Below are 21,155 nucleotides of genomic sequence, written 5' to 3'. Positions count from 1 at the left end.
GAGGAGTCAAATTATTTATTGCTCTGTTTTTTCTTAATTTTTTGTGAGAATTGTTATTATTTACATACTGTGGAACTTACACTTTTAAAGAAGTAAATTGATGACTTTTAAAAGTATAGGTCATGCAATCATGCAATCAGTAGGTAGAATATGTTCATCATTGGGAAAAATTTACTTGTGATCTATTGGGGAAAACCCCTTCCTTCACTGTCAGTCCTGTAAACCACTGATCTTCTTTTGTCCCCTATGGTTTTCCCCTCTGACCTTGTGGATGAAGATATCCTAAAGAATCCTGGGATCCTGCAGATGATACTGAACAAAACAAACCACCCATGCATCGGATAAACTAGAGGAAATATAGAAGAGAGAACAAATGGAGCATAGCGGCTACTTCCTGACAACACGTTGATTGAGCAGATCATCCACAAGTGAGTTGTATTATGCAGTTGGGTCCTCCCTTCTGCTCTCTGGCTCACCAGAGGAAATCTCCCTGTAGCCCACACCAACTGAAACATAGAAGGAAAGGAAATTCTGAGAAATGTCGTTTTTTCTAGCCAAGAAGCACATTGCAAAGTCTTCACAATGAGGAGGATTTATACTTTTTTTTTTTTTTGTAGATGTGATTTTAAAAACTAATGCAAATCACTGATTTAAATTGAATCAGTAAAAAAAAAAAAAAAAAATTGAATCAGTAACAAAAATATGATCCAGTTGTCCACTTTTTCATTTGAGTTAGATTATAATCTACGCCTACTGTGGTGCCTGAGTGGCTCAGTCACCTGAGTGTCTGATCCTTGATTACTGCTCCTGTCATGATCTCAGGGTTGTGAGATGGACCCCTGCATTGGGGTTGAGGCTGAACAGGAGTCTCCTTAAGATTCTCTCTCCCTCTTCCTCTGCCTCTTCCCCAACTCATGCTTTTGCTCTTTAAAAAAAAAAAGAAAAAAATCTGTGCCTGTGTAGAAACTTGGAATATTTACTTGATCTGAATATACTGATCTAATTTTAAAATTATGATACATAACAACAAAATTATTTAACCAATTAAATCAACCAATGTCATTACAATAAAATAAATATTTTTTTAAATTTATGGGTTTACTTGAGTTCATTAAATGTATATTGTAAAACTCTTGATTGTTTTTGTTTTTAAGATTTTATTTATTTATTTGACAGACAGAGATCACAAATAGGCAGAGAGGCAGGCAGAGGTTGGGGGGAGGAGCAGGCTCCCCATGGAGCAGAGAGCCCCATGCAGGGCTCGATCCCAGGACCCCAGGATCATGATCCAAGCTGAAGGCAGAGGCTTTAACACAATGAGCCACCCAGGCGCCCGGACTCTTGATTGTTTCAAATTGGAAACTCCATATCTCCTCCCCCAGATATCATTATCCTTTCCTTGTTTCTGTTGTGTTGTCCTAGATGAATGGCATTCTTTCCAGTTATGTGGCTCAGTGTATATGGTGTGCTTCCAATCTAATATCAAGCGTCAAGGTATGCCATGATCTACTACTATTGTTTATTTCTAATATGCAAAAATAGAAATAAATGACCAGACTTTGGTATGTAAATATCTTTTACACTGCTAAAGAATTCTTGAAAGTTCTGCAAAATGCTCTTAATGTTAGTCTTCCAATTTTCTTTAGACTTTTAGGGTATAATTGAATTAGTCTTCATCATACAAGCTTCTAAGAACTATAAGCGATGGCTTCACTATCTAAATTTAATTGAGAAAAAAGAACCTGAAAATATGTATTGCTTTTAACATTGTATGAAATGCAATATTTTATAATAATTTACTTATTTACTATTTAAAGATCCACTTTCTTATTAAAAAAAACACACATATTTATAGAGCTTGTGTGGGTACATGTATATACTTAATTTACCTGTATAAAATCTCCTGGAAGGAATCTAGAAATAGAGAAAAAGTCATTTTACATTATCTACATTTTCTACTACTTATATTTTTTGCATAATTTTATAATGATTTATTCTTGGAATTCCATTGTCTGAAACAGTATGCATACTATCATTTTAAATAAAAATCCTTACAAAAACAAAGAAAGAAAGAAAAAAAAACTTTACTGCCCTAGATGCCTATAATATTGCAGACAAAAACAAGGGTATCTAATTATATAATTAGATAATTAATCCAGGATATTTATTTCAATTTCACAAAGAGAGATGAATGATTAAATTTCTTAATTTAATTTATATACCTGGTAACAATAGCAAAATTTTATAGAGCTGGAGATTTATTTTCCATCCATTTTTTTGTCACTTAAATAAATAGAAACATGCACTAAGGGATCATCTAAGATATACATGCATACTTTGAACATTTTAAATTAAAGAGTTAATGACATTATTTCCAACTTGGCAGCAAACAGAAAACTAATTCTGGGTGTGGGGAATATCAAGGGATGGGAAGTGAATGAGGTTTTACAGTCTCCTTAGGGTTAGTATTCTTGAGAAACCTTATCTTGTCCACTGAAATATAATTTTTCCATGGTAGATAGAAAAAAAAATGGCATATAAGTGGAGAGTATCTAACAGTGAATATATATGCAATGGGTTCACCTAGTTTGGGATATCATCTAATTACTTCAGTAGAAACTGTCAAAACTGTATAGTGGTAAATGTAAAATTTTTAAAAAGGCATCAGTGTCTATCTCTTTTATAAGCTTAGATGGTCTTGGATGGTCTCTCTGTCCTATTGCTGGTAGGAAGATTTTGGTTTTTGTTTCGATTGCTATACAATCTAACTCCCACTCTTATGGGGAAGTGAGGAGTAACATTTACCTTGACTTTGATCTGTTTCTCATCAGATTCAGCTGCAGGAAATGTCAGACCTAAAATAGTTTCAGGTTTGCCATAAGGCTTCCGGGAGGGGCTTTTTTTTTTTTCCCCTCCTCACTGCATAATTCACTTTGTGATACTAGGAAATGTAGGTTTCAGAAGACTAAACTGTTTGAGGGGAGAAAAGCAACAAATTCCTTTGGACTTTCAATCTTTTTCTTTTTTTCTTTCTTGTTTACTTATTATATAACAGTAATTCCTACATCAGGTCTCAAGCAATATTCAACTTGGTAAACATGGTGGGAAAAGCTCCCTAGGCCAATTTTTTATTACATTTCAGAGAATATTAATGAAGGCTTTCAAGGTTCCCTTAGCAAGCTTCATAGCATCTACTTGAGTCCAGCAGCTGAACTTTCCTGCTATTTCACTAATTGAACCAGAGGCTTTAAAACCTTAAGATACAATGTCTTTCAGTGGTTCTACCAATCATAGGTCAGTCTTTTTTTTTAGCTGTTATTGCAAAGAATGTCATTCAAATAGTCCATACAAAATTTAGCTGATTCTTCCCAAAGAGTCAAAAACAAACAAACAAACAAACAATAACCACAAAAAAACCTAGGATCATTGGGATCAAATGGAACAAAACCATATTTTTTCATCTCTTTTGTAGATGCTTGCTCAGTCAGAACACAGGGTCATGTGGTTATGCTATTTTGTAGAGATACCTGGAGGGGCATATAATCCCTTCTGAGGCACTAGTAATCTTATAAAGAATGAATTTTCAAATAGTCCTTAGAAAAATAATCCCTTGTATCACCTTTGTCAATCAGATACACATATTCATGTAATTTCTAGCTAAATTGATGTGTGTCTAATTTACTCATTGTCGATTGTTGAGAAATGCCGATATATTCTTACAAATTTTCCATAATATAGGAAATACTAATATATACCACTTAAAATTTTGAGTATAGAGACTGTATGCATACAGGTAAGATAGTGGCTCAGGATTTGGCATTTTCATACTAAATATATTTGTTTCGTTTCACAGAATGGCTTAGAGAATTTTAAAAGTATCAACTGATTTCTTTATACAATTACTAGCATATCCAGAAAAAAGGGGGATTTGCTATTTTCTAGGTTTATACTTTATATTTTAGTTCATTCTGCTGGCTTAATAGCTTTAACTGCTTCCCTGATAGAACATCAGACTGACTCAAAATGCCAAAGCTAACTAATGTCACAGACAGAATAAAGCCATAGGAACACCTAACATCCTAAGCGCTGCCTTTCCTAATGTACGGTATTAATATTAAAGCTCATTTTTAGACTACAACTCACTGATCTTGATTAATATTTTATTTTATTGAGAAGAAATAAAAAAAAAGATGTGATATTACTTCATTGAAATTAAAATAAAACAAACTAAAATATTATCAGATACTGTGCTTACCATTGTTATCGCATTTTGAATATGGAAATATAAAAGTGATCAAAGTCAGACTGAAAGATCACAAAACAACTGAAATGTCTGTGATAATGAGTTCAAACTCAACTTCTTTTTTTTTTTTTTTTTTTTTTTTAAAGATTTTATTTATTTATTTGACAGAGAGAGATCACAAGTAGATAGAGAGGCAGGCAGAGAGAGAGAGAGAGAGAGGGAAGCAGGCTCCCTGCTGAGCAGAGAGCCCGATGCGGGCCTCGATCCCAGGACCCTGAGATCATGACCTGAGCCGAAGGCAGCGGCTTAACCCACTGAGCCACCCAGGCGCCCTCAACTTCTTTTTTTAAAGAGAAGAAGCAAAGTTTGGGGAGGGCATTATGGGTAAGTTTATTTGCAAGAACTGCTGTGCATTTCCATTATGATATGCATTCCAAAGTCTTCCAAGACTCTGAATCTGTTGAAGGTGATGTTTAGTTTGCATTCTTGAAATGATTTTTTTAATGTAACTAATTTAAGTTGATGCATTATTCATTTGAAAAATTGTACTGACTCAGAAATGTGACCAGCTGAAAGAAAGTAAATCTAGCTTTAATCACATATTGAGACAAGAACAAAATTGAACAGATCTTAATTGTCTTGGCCCACGAAAACGCTGATGCATGTTTCAGATTTTTTTGTAGAAATAATAATTATAGCATCCAATATGGGCTCTTTTAAGACTTTACAAGCCAACTATACTGATATTGTTCATTTATATAGTTTTGGTTTACTTTCTGGGAAAAAAATCAAGGCAATTTTCTGCTAAATAACACATGCTGATCATTAGCAGAAAGCCAAAAATGTAATATGCTTCTGGGCAAAACGGCACGTAAGCCAAAATGTCTATGATAGCAAACATGCATGGAATAAACATATCTTTTAATTTCAGTAATTATCTTTGTTATCATAATAGATATTCTGTAGACAAAACAATAGGTAACTGAACATTATCTTAAGTTAACACCATTATTCTAGTAAATATACAATGAGTACTTTATATAGGATAAGTTGGAAAGTAAAAATAAATATGTTTTTAAACGCAAACAGGAAATGTAAATTCTGATTCAAGTTCTTCCCCTAACTAATCTTGTTAACTTAGGGAGTTTAATGAATATGTTTAATTCATATTTCACTAACTTTTAAATTTAAAATTATAACTACACACACACACACAAATGATCACATGATACCAAACCAGTTTTATTACTCTATACCTGATTATATATATCATATTTGTAAACTGTCATGCAAATTCATAACTTATTCATATAGTTTGCTATTGTTATAATTCTTTTATATATTTTCTACTTTTTCCATAGAAAATGCTTTATCTAACCTTTATGCCTTCATTCCAATACACATATTGTATGTATTTATAATTCTTTTCATATCTAAAACTTAGGAGTTCTATCAATGTAATGCAATACTATTTTATATTTAAATAAAGATGCATAGAAATATCTAATAAGTATCTAATAAAATTCCATAAGGTCAAAGTGAAACTACATATTTTAATTGTCTAGTTTATTAATTAGTTTGAGGGAAATATTTTTTAATGCTGATGACTCTTGATGATAAAGATGGTTATGCTTACAGAGTATAGATGCTTTAGTAATTATAAATAAAAAATTTATTTGATTGCCATAATTTTGTTGTTAATCAAACACCTTAATTTTTACTAAAACTAAGGAACATATGGTCATTGCATAGTCAAAACAGTAAAGCTCACCTTATATCTGCCTTAAGGACAAGACACTTAGAAAATAAAATTCTTATATTTGAGGAATCTAAGTGGAAGCTTTATTATTTTTATTGATATGCCTACGCTACAAATTCAAAATTATATTTATACATGGAATGTACAGCTTCCCAGTATCAATTAAATCTCAGAATCACCCTAACTCCCTCTTTTAATACGTAATTTTCTTAAGTTATCCTTAAATAAACTAAGGCCATACTTTGATATGGTATGTCTTTTAGTTGGAATGGATATATTGTTTATAGCTAAAATCTAGTATTTGTGATGTTCTTTTGTATTTTCATGTTCTTTCCAAAAAATAGCAAATATATGTACTTTGTTGATCAAAACATTATGTATCATTATGATTCCAATATGAACTTTTCAGATAAGCATATATGAGAATTATTAAGCTCTATTTAAATTAGGAGGACAAATTATGGGAATTTCAAATCAGTATATATAAACAGTTACAAAGAATAAACTTAGAATAATTAAAGTAGTCCTGCTTTGAATAAAAGTAATAGTGAATATTATCTATGGATATGTGAAATACAACAGTTATAAAATATGTTTTACTGAAATTTAAACAAAAATTCACTAATTACTATGTAAACAGAAAGGTACATATCATCTTTTAATCTGAGTAACTACACCCTAGCCCATATGTGTTTTATTCATGGATATAATAGCTCTAATGACCCTAGGCTTGGTGAGGAAATATTTTATTAATAAATATTTTTATGGATGATTAAAAACCAGCAGAGGTCTGTACCACCTTTCCTTAAGCAAAACGGAATTCCTCTTCCTTATGATTATATAGTTCATGATTGTCCTCTATTTATAGTAACAAAACACTAATGTATGTGAGAAAATAAAATTTATTATTTTGTGTAAATAACATTTACATGACTGCAATGCGATTTGGAAAAATTATGGAACAATGGAAATAGAATACTGTTACTTTCTTACTTAAATCCACAGTATGTTATTTTTCCCAATGAAAACTGTAACATTCTTATCAATGTATTTTATTATGACTATTATTATTAACACAAGAAACCTGTTATCTTGGAGCTATAATAAAATATATGGTGGGCACTATATATTGCTTTCAGCAACTTCAAAATGCTTTTAGTACACTTATCCATGTCAAACTCTTAATGGCCTATAAATGGTGGCTAATAAATTATGTTTGAACTGGAGAAAATTGTACCTTCACTCTTGAAAATGCAGTTGTTACAATGTTCAGTAGTTAAAATTGTAGTGGAGAATGGAGGTTTTACTAACTGAAATAGAGATACTTGTTATACAATGTTTTACCCTTTTTTAAAATTGAAATATGTATGTACCTGAGAATTTAAAGGACCTATCAAACAAAAGTAGGTACCATCTGTTTCTCTTCTCAGATGTTAAAAAAAAAAAAAAGGTTAACTTGGGATTGTCTGATTTCTACCTGTTTCATAATATATGATACAAATGTAACTAATCTACACAATGTACAACTTTATATTTACATGAAAAATAAATTCTATTTATTTGGAAGACTCATGGAATTCAACGCTGTGTAACTAGATAATATTAGTTGGACATTATAACTCATTAAAAATTACAGACTAAAGGTATTAGCCTTAGGAAAGTTGTTATTTCAAACCATTAGAAATATTGGGGGATAGAAATAAAAATCCAGTGCCAATTTTTATTTTAGGGATTAGCTTATCCTGGGTTTTACTTATAAGCAAATATTGCCAATGGTTTTGATGATATACAAAGATTTTACGATGTTTTATCCTTTCTTTAATTCACACTCTTCATTACTGTGCAGTAAAGCAAATAATAAGGCTTATCCATATAAAAAACATAAAATAGAAAAAAGTCATAACTTTCTGCATTTAATGTAGCACATTAGAGATAAGCTTAGCGACGAACAATTTTTATTAATTTATTTCATGCAGTCAACCTATATATTTAGCAGTGAGCACACAGTAGCTGCTAGTGACCAAATATATGAATTTAAATATGCTATACTTATAACTCATGGTTCCTATTTAAGTACCAAAAGACTGTTTATAGGCATAATAAAGTCAATTATTTAAACAAATTTTCAATAATATTATAAGTACTAAATATATATAAAAATTGCTTTGTTTTGCTTTTAAGAGATAATTTTTTGGTTAAGAAAAAATACATTATGTGGTGATGGCCAATATTTACCATATAAAGCCTAGGACAGTTTTCTAAGTGTGTTCATAGAGGTAGTTTCAAAAATTTCTAAATAATATTTAGAGTTTACAAGGAATGAGGAGAAAAAGCACAGTTTAAAAGTAAGATGTATTGTATTAGAATCTATTTTATTTTTCATTCTGGCTTAATTGAGAAGGTGAGATATGTATTTGCTACTAAAAAAATGGAAGTAAATAAAAAAGCTGGGAACTTAATTTTTGAACAAGACTACTCTAGTTCTACTGAAGCTTTGCTAACTGATTTAAGTACTAGATTTAAAAAGATATACTTGGTTTCAAAGTACTTTGGTTTAACTAGTAAAATACATAGAATCTCATCTCTCAAATTATATTTGTGAATATTTTCTCCATTCTGTTTTTATAATTACTGATAAAAATTCATAATTACTACTATAATTATTAAATACAAAAGAAAAAAGCAAACTATAGATTTATTATTTCACATTAATTATATATATGAATTAATATCTGAAAATATTGTTAAACAATGCATGTACCTAAAAGAGTTTAAATAAGGTTAAATGTCCAATGTTAGGTACCAAGCTTAGATAAAAATGCTTATCAATATTTATTGAGAACCTACCATGGATTAGTAACTTTTCTGAAGTTCCTCAACTCTTTAAAGATATATAGGATATTTTCCCCTTTTCACAGATGAGCAAATTCAGTTATAGATGGCTAAAGTCAATTACCCAAGATCACACAGAGTTGTGGGAATATTGATCTCAAAATGCTTCTATTATAACCATCCATTATTCAACTGATGTTTATCAAATTGCAAGTCATGGTTTTTAATAAATTATTGGAAATATTTCTAGTTTTTTCTCAGGTGGTAAACACCTGGAAAGAACACTGCTCCTATCCATACAAAATTCTGTCACAGTGCAAATTCATGACTTTTCTTTACTCTATGAGATACAGGGCAAATGAGTCAATTTATAAGGGATGACAAGTACTTGCAGAGAAAGGTGAGACCTGAGTACCAGTTTGCATGGGTACACACAACTGAACACAGTTTATATAAATCAGTGAGGACTTTTGGATAAATAGATAGAAAATGTACACTGACAAAAAAGCAGATAACCCTTATGAAATACTGATACTGTGGGATTCTATACCAACTTATTTTTTTTTTTAAAGCAACTCCAACATGAGTGAACAAAAAGATCGACAAGTACCGTTAAAGAGTGTTGCTTGTAATTCAGACACAGAGGAGCAGAATAGCAGCAGCTCCAGGAGGGATATGATACTACATTTGGACCCTCCCACTACTCTGTGGAATTGAAGGCTTAATCTGTAGAAAAAGGGCAACAAATACTATTGAAATTATGATGCTGGTGAAAATCATTGAAACCCAGAAAAGGGAATGAGGAAAACACGCACACCAAGCACACACACCCCACACACATATGCATGTACATACTCCCGACACCAGAGAAGGGCAAGTATCATATACTGGGCTCACCACTACAGCCACAGAGGTTTGGGAGCACTGAAAAAGCCACACCCGCAAGACACAGGAGCATGGTGCCTTTTTAACATCAAAGCTTAATCAGAGCAACAAAAACCACTTTTATACCGATTCCTACAATGGCAGATTAAATAGCATAAAATAACATAACAGCAAGGTACTTCAGGGAGATGGTCAGGAGAGGACTGAGTGTGGGAAAGAGATCTACTCTGAACACAACATAAAAAGAACAATCTAAAGCTGAGGCTGGAATAGACATTTAGAAATGCTAGAAAACCCAGTTTCCACCTAAACACAAGATTACAGCAAGAGCAGTGGTTCTCAACTGTAGATTGCTTACCTTTCCCCAGGGTATAATTAGCCATATTTACAGACAATTTTATTTTATTTTGCTTTACCCCAACTATTTATTTATTTATTTATATTTGCATCTAACACCTAGAAACCAGTGACACTCCTAAATACCCTGGAATGTACTAGAAATCTCTCCATAATTTTTTTTTAAGATTTCATTCATTTGACAGACAGAGATCACAAGTAAGCAGAAGGGAGGCAGAGAGGAGGGGGTGGAAGCAGGCTCCCTGCAGAGCAGAAAGCCCAATGCGGGACTTGATCCTAAGACCCTGGGATCATAACCTGAGCTGAAGGCAAAGGCCTTAACCCACTGAGCGCCCCAGGTGCCCCTCTCCATAAAAACTTTTATCTAGTCAAAACTGTAAATGGTGCCAAGGTTGAGAAATAGAATAATTTGAAGTCTATGATACAGTGAAAGAAACGATAGTAACAACAAACTTTTAATTCATTGAAATTTCTAAAGGTTTAACCCAAACTCCCACAATAAAAATTTAGCAGAAAAAAGCTGTGCTGACTTCCACTAATTATCTCAACCCTAGTGTCTTGCACAGCATGTCTGACTTTCAAAAACAAAAATTATGACATATACCAAAAGGGAGGGAAAAAGAAAAACTCACATGGTCAAGAGGCAAAACAATCTGCAAATGCAGACATGATACAGTTGTAATAACTATCTGGCAAGGAATTTAAAATAACTATGGTTGATTTATTAATGGCCCTACTGGGAACAATGGACAATGTAAGATTAGATGAGTAATTTTATCAGAGAAATGGGAAAGCAACTATCAGAGAAAATCAAATACAAGTGATAAGAAAACAAAACAAAACAACAACAACAAAAACCAAAACCCCAGTTAACAGAGGAAGACTGCTTTTAATGGCCTCATTGATAGACCTATCACAGCTGATGAGATAATTAGTGAACTTGAAAATGAAATGAGAAAACAACCAACGTGAATATGAGATAGAAAAGGGAAAAATGGAGCATCCTAGTACTGTCAGACACTATGAAATAATATAATATGTGTACAATTGGAAGAGAACAAGGAAGAAGTAATATTTAAAGATATAATAACCAAAACTTTTTCAAAATTAATGACACTGAAGCACATATCCAGGAAGTTCAGGGAGCACCAAATAGGAAAAACATAACAACAAAAACAACACAAAACACACACACACACACACACACACACACACACACACACACACAACAACAGACAATGACAAAAATTGTACCTAGGAATATCATATTTAAACTGGTGGGAAAAAATGTCCTAAAGAATAGCTTAGAAACAGAAAAATATGTATGACATACAAAGGAACAAAAATAAAATCCATAACAGATTTCTCATCAAATATCATTCAAGTTAAAAGACAGTTAATCTATTGAGAGGATCATATGATTCTTAACCTTTCTTTCATTAATGTGGTGTATTACTTTGATTGATGTTCAAATATTGAATCACCTTTTCAGCCCAGGAATGAATCCCAATTGATAGTGCTAAATAATTCATTTAATGTACTGTTGGATTTGATTTGCTAGTATCTCACTGAGAATTTTTACAATCATATCCATCAGGGATATCAACCTATAATTCTCTTCTAAAGAGAATTAGACTCCCACTAAAGTGGGGTTCTTTTCTGGTTTTGCTTCATAGAATGAGTTTGGAAATTTTCCTTCCATTTCTATATTTTTGTTTTTTTTTTTCCAAACAGCCTGAGAAGAATAGCTATTAAATCTTCTTTAAATGCTTGGTATAATTCCCCTGGGAAGTCATCTGGCTCTGAACTTCTGTTTTTGGGGAGATTTTTGATTGCTGATTCAATTTCTTTGCTGGTCAATGGTCTGTCCAAATTTTCTATTTCTTCCTGTTTCAATTTTGATAGTTTATATGTTTTTAGGCATTTATCCATCTCTTCCAGGTTGCCCAATCTGTTGACACAATTTTTCAAAATATTCTCTTATAATTGTATTTTTGTGGTATTGCTTGTGATCTCTTCTCTTCCATTCATGATTTTATTTATTTGGGTCTTTTCTCTTTTCTTTTTGATAAGTCTGGCTAGGGGTTGACCAATTTTATTAATTCTTTCAAAGAATTAGCTCCTAGTTTCATTTATCTGTTCTACTAGGTTTTTGTTGTTGTTGTTATTGTTGTCTTTTATGTTGTATTTCTGTTCTAATCTTTATTATTTCCCTTCAGCTGGCTTTAGGCTATTTTGCCTTTGCCTTTCTAGTTGCTGTAGCTGTAAAGTTAGGTTGTATATATGAGACTTCTCTTGCTTCTTGAGGTAAGCCTGTATTGCTATGAACTTCTCTCTTATGAGTGCTTTTGCTGCATCCCCAATGTTTTGGACTGTTGTGTTTTCATTTTCATTTGCTTCCATGTATTTTTTTCTTTTTTTCTTTAATTTCCTGGTTGACCCATTCATTCTTTAGTAGGATGTTCTTCTTCCTTTTTTTTTTTTTTTTTAAGATTTTATTTATTTATTTTTCAGAAAGAGAGAGAAAGAGTGAGCACAAGCAGGAAGAGTGGTAGGCAGAGGGAGAAGTAGGCTCCTCACTGAGCAAGAAGCCTGATGGGGGACTCAATCCCAGGACCCTGGGATCATGACCTGAGCCAGGGCAGATGCTTAACCCACGGAGCCACCCAGGGATCCCTAGTAGGATGTACTTTAACCTCCATGTATTTGTGGTCTTTCAGTTTTCCCAATTTTTTTTCTTATAGCTGACCAAGTTTTATAGTGTAGTGGTCTAAAAATATGTATGGTATTCTTAAATGAAACAAGATGGGATTGGGAGGGAGACAAACCATAAGTGACTTTTAATCTCACAAAACAAACTGAGGGTTGCTGGGGGGAGGGGGTTTGGGAGAAGGGGGTGGGATTATGGACATTGGGGAGGGTATGTGCTTTGGTGAGTGCTGTGAAGTATGTAAACCTGGTGATTCACAGACCTGTACCCCTGGGGATAGAGTATTATGCCTCCATCAGAAAGGATGAATACCCAACTTTTGTAGCAACATGGACGGGACTGGAAGAGATTATGCTGAGTGAAATAAGTCAAGCAGAGAGAGTCAATTATCATATGGTTTCACTTATTTGTGGAGCATAACAAATAGCATGGAGGACATGGGGACTTAGAGTGGAGAAAGGAGTTGGGGGAAATTGGAAGGGGAGGTGAACCATGAGAGACTATGGACTCTGAAAAACAATCTGAGGGTTTTGAAGGGACGGGGGGTGGGAGGTTGGGGTACCAGGTGGTGGGTATTATAGAGGGCACGGATTGCATGGAGCACGGGGTGTGGTGCAAAAATAATGAATACTGTTATGCTGGAAATTAAAAAAAAAAAATAATTGCAAATTAAAAAAAAATATGTATGGTATGACTTCACCTTTTTGTACCTGTTGAATCTTATTTCTGACACCATATGTGAACTCTTCTAGGGAATCCTCCATGTGCATTCAAAAACAATGTGTATTCTGCTGCTTTAGGATGAAATGTTCTGAATATATCTATCTGTTAGATTCATTTGGTCCAGTGTGTCACTCCAAGCCATGGTTTCCTCAATGATTTTCTGTTTAGGTCTGTATATTGTTGTAAGTGGGGGGTTAAAGTCCCCTACTATTGTCATGTTATTATCAATGAGTTCCATTATGTTTGTTATTGTTTTATATACTTGGGTAGTCCCAAGTTGGGGGCATAAGTATTTGCAATTGTTAGATCTTCTTGTTGGATAAATTCCTTGATTTTAATATAGTGCCCTTCTTCCTTTCTTGTTACAGTCATTGGGTTAAAATCCAGTTTGTCAGGGCTCCTGGGTGGCTCAGAGGGTTAAGCCTCTGCCTTTGGCTTGGGTCACGGTCTCAGTGTCCTGGGATCAAGCTCCACATCGGGATCTCTGCTCGGCAGGCAGCCTGCTCCCCGCTCTCTCCACCTGCCTCTCTGCCTACTTGTGATCTCTCTCTCTGTGTCAAGTAAATAAATAAAAAATGATTAAAAATATAAAAAAATAAAATCCAGTTTGTCTCATATAACCATGGCTACTCCAGTTTTCTTTTGACATCCATTAGCATGATAAGTAGTTCTCCATCCCCTCACTTTCAATCTGGAAGGGTCTTCAATTCTAAAATGGGTCTCTTGTAGACAACATATAGATGACTCTTGTTTTCTTATCCATTTTGATGCTCTTTGTCTTTTGATTGGAGCATTTAGTCCATTTACATTCAGAGTGATTATTGATAGATTTGAATTTGGTGCCATTGTATGACCTGTAAAATCAGCATTTATGGAGTTTTTCTCTGTTCCTTTCTAATCATTTCTGCTTTTGGTCTTTCCTTCCCATTCAAAGAGTCCCCTTTAATATTTCTTGCAAGGCTGGTTTAGTGCTCCCAGTTTTCTCTGGGAAACTCTTTATCTTTCCCTCTATCTATTCCGAATAATAGTCTTGCTGAATAGAATATTCTTGGCTGTATATTTTTCCCATTCAGCACATTGAATATATCATGTCATTCTCTTCTGGCCTGCCAAATTTCTGGAGATAGATCTACTGCTAACCTTATTTGTCTTCCTTTGTAAGTTAGATATTTCTGTTCTCTTGCTGCTTTTAGGATTTTTTTCTTTATCTCTATGTTTTGCAGATTTAACTATGATGTGTCTTGGTGTTGGCTTGCTTTTGTTTGATTTTGATGGGAGTTCTCTCTGCCTCCTGGATTTGGATGTCTGTTTCCTTCTCCAGATTAAGAAAGCTATCAAGCATAATTTCCTCAAATAAACCTCTGTCTCTTTTCCTTCTCTTTTTCTGGGACTATGATATAAATACTATTATGCTTTATGGATTCACCAATTTCCTTATGTCTACATTTGTGGTTCAATATTTTTTCTTTCCCTCTTCTTTTTAGCTTCATTACTTTTCATAATTTTATTTTCTATATCACTTATTCCTTCCTCTGATTCTCCCATCCTCATGGTCATTACATCCAGGGGGTTTTGCATCTCAGTTAAAGCATTTTTAATTTCTGCCTGACTAGTTTTTAGTTTTTAGGTCTTTTAACTCTATAGCAAGCGACTCCCTGCTGTCTTCTATGCTTTTCTCAAGTGTAGCTAGGATTCTTTTAATTATTGATTTAAATTCTGGATCAGACATATTACTTGTATGTATTTCAATTAAATCCCTGACTGTGGCCCTTTTTGTTCTTTCTTTTGGGATGAATTCCTCCATTTTGGCATTTTGTTTAGATCTCTGTCCTCTGTGGGTTAGGAAAGCCTGTTATGTTTCCTACCCCTGAGAATAATGACTTCATAAAGAAGGGGTTTTATACTGCCCAGGACCCGGCATTTCAGGAATCTCACTGGTGCATGCTATGCACACTCTGCTGTTTTGACTGTTCTTTCCCTCAAGTCAGTCCTTTCCCACAGGTCAGTCCTTCCCTCTGCTATTTTGACAATTCTTTCCTTAGGTCAGTTAGGAGTGTCTGGAGCATGGCCAGGGTGTGGCATGTTTTAACTAGATATGCTCTGGTCTGCTTGTTAGAAGATGCAATTTCTACTAGAGTAGAAGCTTTGCAAAATTCTACAGTTAGTAGATGTGCTGTATGGGGGTTTGTGCTGGTCTTCTAGGGGAAGTGTGGGGGGTAGGAGGGAGGGCTTGGTATAAGTGGTTTAGGTCTCCACTATTAAGACTGTGCTGTTTACTGAAATTCGTTTATACCAAGGGGTGGAGAAGAGAAATGGCACATGACCCTTTCTTTGGCCCAGAGAGGGGAGTTCACTCCTGTCACTGTCTGGGAAGCCCTCCCAGAAAAGTGAACAATATCCCTTCATGTGTCCTACATGTCTCTCAGTTAGTGCCTTCACTTTATGTCTGGGTGAACTGCCCACATGCCAATACAATGCACCCATGTTCTATCCTGGACAGATCCTTTGAGTTTTAAAACTCCAAGTTGTAGAGACCTGGCATGGCAGGAACTTGTGCTCTCCTCTGGGTGAGGATCTCCCTGAACTAGGACTGATGCAGATTTTTCCCAGAAAGAAAGCCATACCAAAGCGCAGAGGCATGGTTTGGAGTAAAGCAAAGCAAAGAGCCAGTGTCCAGGCCAGCCACCTTCAGCAGGTGTCTGTACCTATGCTGAGGGATGGAAGAGAGTAGTGGTGACCACTGGCTCTTTTGTCCCTGGAAAGGCATGCCATCTCTCCCAGAATATCTCTGAGAAAAGAGAACCGTATCTCCCAGCGAAACCAGAGAATCCTTAGATCATGCTGTCTTCTACTGGACTATCAGCCCTCCTCCACAGGAGCACAGCAGCACCCCTGGGCTCCACACTGCCCATTCCTCAGATCTCTAAAACTCCAGCCTGAGCCCCAGTGGTTGTAAAAATACAAATATCAGCCCCTTTCATTTTTCCAGTTTTCCTATACCATAGTTTTTCCTTTTGTTTTAGGGAAGTGTTTTCCTTGTGTGACTCCCTGTGCATCTCTCTCTCTCTCTCTCTCTATTTCTCTATTTCTCTCTCTCTCTCCTCTCTCTGTGACCAGGAATCCTTCTCTTCTGCAGCACCTGCAATACTTTTTTTTTTTTTTTTCTTAATATCATGTCTTTGTATCTCCTGACTTCCACGATGTGGCCTCTTCTCTCCTTCTAGCTGTGCAGTTTGTTCTGTCAGTCCTCAGCATGATTTCTTGGGTGTTTAGAATGTTTTGATATTTATTTAGCTGTGTTGAAGGGATGAGATAAGCTTAGTATCCTCCTACTACTATACCATCTTATCCCCTTCAGTGAAAATTCTATTTTCTTATTTTTCATTGCTGCTAAGAAAAATACTGGATAAAGCAAAATAATAGCAATACATTACATCCTTACTGTTTGGGTAAAAGTAAACTGTGGCAAAAATAAATAAAATAATTGAACAAAATAATTGATTAAACATTGTCATAATGCCCTTCTGTTATTCAGAGTAGTAGAATATCATTTGAAGGAAGACTTTGATCAATTAAATTTGCATATAGGAGACATAAACACTGAATGAAATATGGAAAAAAAGTTATGTATAGCATCATTTAAATTTTTACTTTAGAGCTTTAAAAGAGGAAATGAAGTAAGAATAGTTTTTAACTGACACCATTTCATGAAATTTTTCAAGGAAAATCAAATCCCTAAAAGAAAAGGAGAAAAGAAATGTTATAGATCTCTGGGATTTTGAAAAGCTTTTTGGACTTTACCAATGTGTCAATAATTTCTTGTCTGTACAGACTGATACTGTTTAAATATAGAAAGAATAGGGAAAATCAGATTAATTAGGATTCCATAGAATTGTTAATTTTATTTATCTATGGATTATGAAAGAAACAAAGGAGTAGAGATTACACATTCTGATATTTCCTTAAAAAATGTAGAAATTCTTTGGTTAATCTTATTTCCTCAATAATATTTTTGACAGCCAGTTAACACACTTATTTTAGTTTTTTGTTGATGAAAATCACATTGACAATAACAACTATAGGAATAGTTACTAGTTAAGGTTAAAAGTTCTAGTGAAACCCCAAATTATATTCCTTTGTCTTTCTCAAGCTTGTTTCTCTGTTTTTCTTGTTCTCTGTATCCCTGTCTCTTATATTTCCCTTTATCTTTTTCTTTCTCTTACACACACAGGATAACTACATCCCCTTCTCCATCACACACATATACATCCTGCAAAACATAAAGTAATTGGATTTGTCTTATCAAATTGTGTTATTTTAAACAATGAGTAATTGTCTATTCCCTGATATGGAAAGATGTTCAGGATGATTTTTTTTTTTTTCAAGAGGTAAAAGAGTTTGCAGAAAGTAATCTCTCGTTTGGAAAGAAAACATTTTCATATGTATGTTATTTCATATTGGAACAAATATGATTTGGATGAGGAGTTTGGATGGAGATAGGATAATGGATGCATACACTTGCATTGTAAACCATGAGATCATTAGACAGAGGAGCTCATTTAGCATTTTTAAATTATCCCCCTTAATGTTCATTCTACTGAGAAGAATTCTATCATGCAGCATTAATCTTTAATATTATCATCTCCATGAGAACTTTGAATGAGGTTAGAAATGCAGTTATAGTTGGATGACAATATTGACTTCACCAAGGCCTGAAGAGATGTCTATGAGCATAACACAAGGTAGATGCTCTATTTCCATGTTGCTTGTTTGATGTCAATGACACATGAAAACAGGAGCTCTAAGTGTTGTTGTGCATGGGAACATATTTGGAGACAGATTGCTCTAATTTCTGTTGTTTTTTTCACAGGGGAAACATAATACTTCATATGGATCTACTTCTCTCAATGTTTGAAATCTTGACACTCATTCAGATTTAAATTTCCTTCTAGAAATTTCCTGTCACTTGGGTTCATGGAACTGTATGTAAATTCTGTAGCAACAGTCTCTGCTTTTGTAGTTTGGCTCTCTCATTTTTTAAACTGGGAAATACCAATGTTATCAAAATTTTGAAACAAAGAAAGAGGTTTTCTTAATAATGGATGATCAGGTATATTGTTGCAAAGATTTTCAGAAAATCATAATTTTAACTAAATCCTAGAAGTGTCAATTTCCTCAAACAGTACAATCTGTATGGTTTCGTGAGTTACAATACATTCTAAAGTGATAGATTATGAGTTCTCTTTAGAATAAGTAGAAAAGATCAATGACAACCCTAATTTTTTTTTCTTTCGGATGACCATATATTATTTTTTCCTTTATCTTTGGAAATTAGTCTTTCCAATAAAATCCCAAGTAAATATGACCCACGAGCAACTTGATTATTTAAAAAGTCTCTAAAATGTTATAATAAGTCAAAGATATGTCTCACGTATTAGGAGTTGATGGTCTTCATAGAGAGATATCATTTGACACAAGGTAATTAATTCTCACTCAAATTATAGTACAGATTTCAAAATTGTCTATAATACTAACCTGGTGCTTTAGAATTATAATGCAAATTAAAACAAAAAGGATTGCAGTTTACATGCTCTTAAACCATGTAATAAGAGTTTCCACATACATACTGATGGTGATACAACTGCATTTTTAAAACAGCAAATAAAAAAAAAAAAGTGTGATGTGTCTGAGACAGTCCGGTAGAATTTGAGAGAAAACCAGCATGGTTATGTGGAATATAGCAAATGTTAAATCCTTTAAGTCTGAAAAGATGAATGTTGAGAGTATATAATTATAATCTGTAAGATTTTAAGGATGTTTGTACATTCAATCCATGCTTGTTAACCAAATCTTCAAACACTGGCACCCCTTAAATATATAGTTTTTTTTCTTTTTGTAGTTTCAACTCTTTATTTAAATTCCAGTTAGTTAGCATATAGTATAGTATTAGTTTCAGGTGTAGAATTTAGTGATTTATTGCTACATACAATACCCTGTGCTGATCAGCAGTGTCCTCCGTAATCCTCATCACCCATTTGGCCCATCTCCCTGCCCACTTTCCCTCGAGCAACCCTCAGTTTATTCTCTTTAGTTAAGAGTCTGTTTTATCATTTGCCTCTCTTTGTATTTTCCTCTGTATTCATCTGTTTTGTTTCTTAAAATCCACACATGAATGAACTCATATGGCACTTGTCTTTTTCTGACTTATTTTGCTTAGCATAATACTCTTTAGCTCCGTCTATGTCATTGCAAATGGTAAGATTTCATTCTTTTTGATGGCCAAATAATTATATATATATCACATCTTCTTTGTACATTCATTAGTTGATGGATATTTGGACTCTTTCCATAATTTGGCTATGGTTGATAATGATGCTATAACCTTTGGGGTGCATGTGCCCCTTCAGATCAGTATTTTTTTTTTTTTTTTTTAATTTTTTTTTTTATTTATTTTTTTATTTTTTTATTTTTTTTTTTATTTCCAGCATAACAGTATTCATTATTTTTGCACCACACCCCGTGCTCCATGCAATCCGTGCCCTCTATAATACCCACCACCTGGTACCCCAACCTCCCACCCCCCGTCCCTTCAAAACCCTCAGATTGTTTTTCAGAGTCCATAGTCTCTCATGGTTCACCTCCCCTTCCAATTTCCCCCAACTCCCTTCTCCACTCTAAGTCCCCATGTCCTCCATGCTATTTGTTATGCTCCACAAATAAGTGAAACCATATGATAATTGACTCTCTCTGCTTGACTTATTTCACTCAGCATAATCTCTTCCAGTCCCGTCCATGTTGTTACAAAAGTTGGGTATTCATCCTTTCTGATGGAGGCATAATACTCTATCCCCAGGGGTACAGGTCTGTGAATCACCAGGTTTACACACTTCACAGCACTCACCAAAGCACATCACCTCACACCAGTCAGAATGGCTAAAATAAACAAGTCAGGAAATGACAGATGCTGGCGAGGATGCGGAGAAAGGGGAACCCTCCTACACTGTTGGTGGGAATGCAAGCTGGTGCAGCCACTCTGGAAAACAGCATGGAGGTTCCTCAAAATGTTGAAAATAGAACTGCCCTATGACCCAGCAATTGCACTATTGGGTATTTACCCTAAGGATACAAACGTAGTGATCCAAAGGGGCACGTGCACCCGAATGTTTATAGCAGCAATGTCCACAATAGCCAAACTATGGAAAGAACCTAGATGTCCATCAACAGATGAATGGATCAAGAAGATGTGGTATATATACACAATGGAATACTATGCAGCCATCAAAAGAAATGAAATCTTGCCATTTGCGACAACATGGATGGAACTAGAGCGTATCATGCTTAGCGAAATAAGTCAAGCAGAGAAAGACAACTATCATATGATCTCCTTGATATGAGGAAGTGGTGATGCAACATGGGGGCTTAAGTGGGTAGGAGAAGAATAAAGGAAACAAGATGGGATTGGGAGGGAGACAAACCATAAGTGACTTTTAATCTCACAAAACAAACTGAGGGTTGCTGGGCAGATCAGTATTTTTGTATCCTTTGGGTAAATACCCAGTAGTGCAGTTGCTGGGTTGTGGAGTAGTTCTATTTCAACTTTTTGAGGACTCTCCACAGTGTTTTCCAGAGTGACTGCACCAGTTTGC

This window comes from Mustela erminea, chromosome 1, assembly GCF_009829155.1.
Source record: "Mustela erminea isolate mMusErm1 chromosome 1, mMusErm1.Pri, whole genome shotgun sequence".
NCBI classification, from domain to species: domain Eukaryota; kingdom Metazoa; phylum Chordata; class Mammalia; order Carnivora; family Mustelidae; genus Mustela; species Mustela erminea.
The sequence above is the reverse complement of the archived record's forward strand: the minus strand, read 5'-3'. Positions refer to the sequence as shown.